We start from the raw sequence: 4,008 nt of genomic DNA, 5'->3' as shown, positions 1-4,008 counted from the left end.
ATAGGATGAAAGTATGAACATCTTATAATCTTAACCTGTATTTGGGGTCATATTATAATATAGGATTGATATCCTCCTAAGGGTGAATTGACTAGACCAGGTAATAAGACAAAGATATAATGCAAAAGTTTTCTAAATACCTGGAATAGTAAATTTTGAGAAAGCAGCAGGATTAGACTGTTTTCTCTAAGAACTATATACAGAAGTATCTGATTAGCTTCCAAAATTTATGTATTATAGACTTTGAGCATGTTTTGGTAATAAATTCTCAAAATTGGATTTTACACATAAATTGTATTGCTCTGTCTGATAATATTAAATGACAGAAGAGTTCATTTTATGGTTGGACCTTCATAAACTGTTAAAAGATTCTTATATCAGGTCTTATATCAGGTATAGGATTTAGGTAAGGAGAGAAGCAGTAAATGGTATATAAACTAAAATTCTCTGAAGTTTCAAAACTAGAGAACCAGATTTAAGTGATGGTACTAGGAACCTATAGATTTGGAACCAGAGAAGCAGAATCCCTTTAGAGCTGTCCTGAGAATAAGCATATTGTCCCAGAAAAGATATCTAGTGACCAGATAACTACATGAGACATCTTGGACTCAAAAGTATGCTGATTAAATTAATATTGGGAATGAGTTACTAGTATAGACAGAGACTAGATGTTAGTTGTTATTGGTGATAACCATTGTATTACTTTGGTCTTTTGTTTCAAAATGTTTATGTTTAAGTTTTCTTATTTATTTTGGTGACATATAAATCTCCCTTCTCAGAGCTATCCATTGTGAAATGTCTAGATAGTTTGATGTGTACTTGACTTAATATAATTATGCAATTATGGAAACTGTGAGAAAAACTTTATTGTGTTGTTTGAATACAATTGGGTAGCTCAGAAACTGTATCATCTCTATGTGTTCTTTAGAGACTCTTAACTAAGGACCTATGTTATACTCAGATTCAAATTGCTGGAAGGAGCTTTCTGTAAAGGCCCCTATCAGGTCCTTCTGACTACTCCTACAGCTGTCAAACTTGTGGGAGTGTACTTCTGCATCATCTGAAGAAAGCCCCTCCTCCTCCATGGAGAGCAGAACCACCCAGAGACCTCAAGGTTTGTCTAGTAAAGACCAAGAAGCATCCAACACCCAGACAAGAAAGCTGTCCCAAGATTCCAGATGAGAGCTGAGAGTACTGAAGTAGTTTTTTTTCCTCTTTCTTTTTATCATGTGCCTAACCACTATTTAAGGTAAAAATTCCTGGGAGTATAATTTACTATTGTTTTGAGTTTTGATCACAGGGATAGTTGTCTGAATCATCATGAAGCCTCATTGTTAGAAAATGGCATATAATGAAGTTTGAGAACTGCTAAAGGTGGATATCTGTGCCTGGGAGAAGTTTTGGGGATGACCTGGGCACAACCTAGGTAGGATCCTCCTAACTGTATTTCCCCATTGTGCTATTTCCTTTCTGAAAAGGAAAATTCCCACCTGGTTAATCCTGAGCCTTGCTTTTAGCACCGTATGACTACATGATATGCTGTCAAAAATATGACTTATGCCTGGAATCAAACCGAACTAAGGGAATTTCTCCTCCTGCTGTGATACATGACATTGTTATAATTATGTCCTTCTTTTTCTTTCTATGGCAAGGAACCAGAGGCCCTGATTGAAGCTCATGCTGTCATTTTCTCCCTTTACATTCTTGGCCTCCCACTCCTCTTTTCTTTTTGCAAGCAATTTCTAGCAACCATACCTGGGACAAACTTCCCCAATAGGTCCCCTCAAGGAACTAATGCCCTGGACAAGATCATGTCCTACTCCAATTGGCCTCTTGTGGCATCTTGGCTTATATCTGCCTCTCATTTGTTGGCCATAAGGGTAGAGGTTCTTTCAGACCCCCTCCCTTTGGCCAAAAGGGTGAAATGTCAAGATATTAGGTGGCACTCTCTTTTCCAGAGCTAAAGCTCAGCAAGCAAGCTGTGCCCTGAGCTTGGCATAACAACAATCCTTTACACTCACCATCTGGATGATCTCAGCCTCAGCACAATCCCAGAATTGTTTCTGGTCATTATGCCTTGCTATAAATCAAACTTGCCCCATTGTTACTGTTACACCTCGTTGTTAGGGCTGCAGCTCACTGTGTGATCATAAGTATGACTATTGATATCTCTCCACATTGCCTTGCCTCTCTCCATTACCCACTAGGGGCAGCACTCTGGCACATGTATCCTTTCTTGCAAGCCATTTCCCTCAATTTGAAATTAAACTTCTGTTTGATTCCTGACTTTCCTATCTCTAGCTGGCTTTGTTTGGTTCAGGCCACCTAAAGGTTAGAGGCCAGTTCCCTCTGGTAGACATAGTCAATTGATAAGCATGTATTAAGCACTTATTTTGCAGACAATATACTAAGTTCTGGAGATAGAAATAAAGAGAAAAAAATCCTTACTAACAAGAAACTTTAATGCATATAAATCAGTACCTACAAGATAATTGTATCGAGGCCAGTAGAGGAAGTGGCAGCCTATGGTGCCCTGCAGAGTCAACAGTGGGAAGGTGGTGACCCCTTTTCCTTCTCTCCTTCTAGCACTTCCCAGGGACAACCCAGACATCTACCCTGCAGGGGGCTGTCTGAGCTAGTTTTCCAAAAACAAGAATGGAGGGGAACATGAACGTGGCACTAGTAGAAGATGCAGTGGAATATCATCTGTTTCTGTTAGCAGAAAAACCAAAAGATGCAGAAAAATGCAAAGAGGTACTTCAGAGGTCAAGAACTACACGGTGCACAACTCAGCTTGTCTCCTGTATCTGGTAAAATGTTTTAATCTCAGATACAAACCAAGTAAAGGTAGCATTCTTGCTCCTATGGTTGATATAATTAAGTTTGGGGCCTAATAAAACAAATTATAAAGAACTTTCCAGAGTTAGTGGCAAGGAATAAAGACAGCAAAGATAAATGCTTGCTAATAGAAACTGCTGAATTTCTTCATAAATGCTTGGATACTGTTAATAGCACCAATAGAATGTTTTTATTTTGTTTTTTTTTTTCCCCCTGTGGACACCTGTTCATTATTCTAGCACCGCAGAAACTGGGGAAATATCCTGGTTACCTGCCACACCTTCCATGATCAGTCCAGGTACTCTGAAAAAAATCCTCACCTAAGAATCTACGCAGGCAGTAGTGAAAAGTCAAGTCAAAGGGTAGCCAGAAAAAATCCAAACATCCCTTCATCAAGCTCACTGCTTCCTCCCAGTTGCCACGGTAGCAATTCTGAAGCAAGATCCTCGACTGCTACCCACAGCTTTCCAGACCTTTTGCTTATAGGGATATTATTGACCCAAAAATCTGCTGAACTTTAAAAATGTTCTTGCTGGAAACAGGTGTAGTGGCTTCTATTCTATTCACAAAGTGTATACATAGATGGTACAACAGAAGTTTGTGCCAGACTTCCACAATGGGTACAGTCTGCCTTCCCAGTTTTGAGCACATGAGCTGGGCATGAAATTGGCTCATGGATTTGAGATTTTGTATGCTAAATAAAGTCCACTTTCTGACCCCAAGAAGTCCTTAATGACCCCCACCTCTCTTTAGAAGGGCTTTCTTAACAGTCTGAAATATTATAGCTATTTTGAATAAGGGATAGAAGGCCCTGCTAAGTATCTGGTTAAACCACACATGGAAGAGAACTAATTTCAGCCATCTGTGAATGGGCCAGAAAGTTTTCATGACATTAACCCAAAGGAAGAGATTATAACCATCTTACAAACAATGTCCTTTGATCTTGGGAAGCTTAAGAAAGAAGAAGCTATTTTCCTTAGAAAAATGATGGTCAGGAGGTGGAGCCAATATGGCAGAGTAAAAGCAGGGACTTGCTTGAGCTTTTTCCTGAACCCCTCCAGATGCCTGTAAAAATGACTCTAAACAAATTATGGAGGACAGAATGACAGAGTGAAACAAATTACCAGCCCAAGACAACCTGGAAGGTTGACAGGAAAGGTCTGTTTCACC

General features: G+C 39.4%; 1 pseudogene; it reads left to right on the top strand.

Moving 5' to 3' along the window:
• The first annotated feature begins 2,655 nt into the window (after positions 1 to 2,655).
• Positions 2,656 to 3,591, top strand: LOC118842097 (annotated as a pseudogene).
• The last annotated feature ends 417 nt before the right edge of the window (positions 3,592 to 4,008 follow it).

Source organism: Trichosurus vulpecula, chromosome 3, assembly GCF_011100635.1.
Source record: "Trichosurus vulpecula isolate mTriVul1 chromosome 3, mTriVul1.pri, whole genome shotgun sequence".
Taxonomy (NCBI): domain Eukaryota; kingdom Metazoa; phylum Chordata; class Mammalia; order Diprotodontia; family Phalangeridae; genus Trichosurus; species Trichosurus vulpecula.
This window is presented reverse-complemented; position numbering and strand designations above follow the sequence as displayed.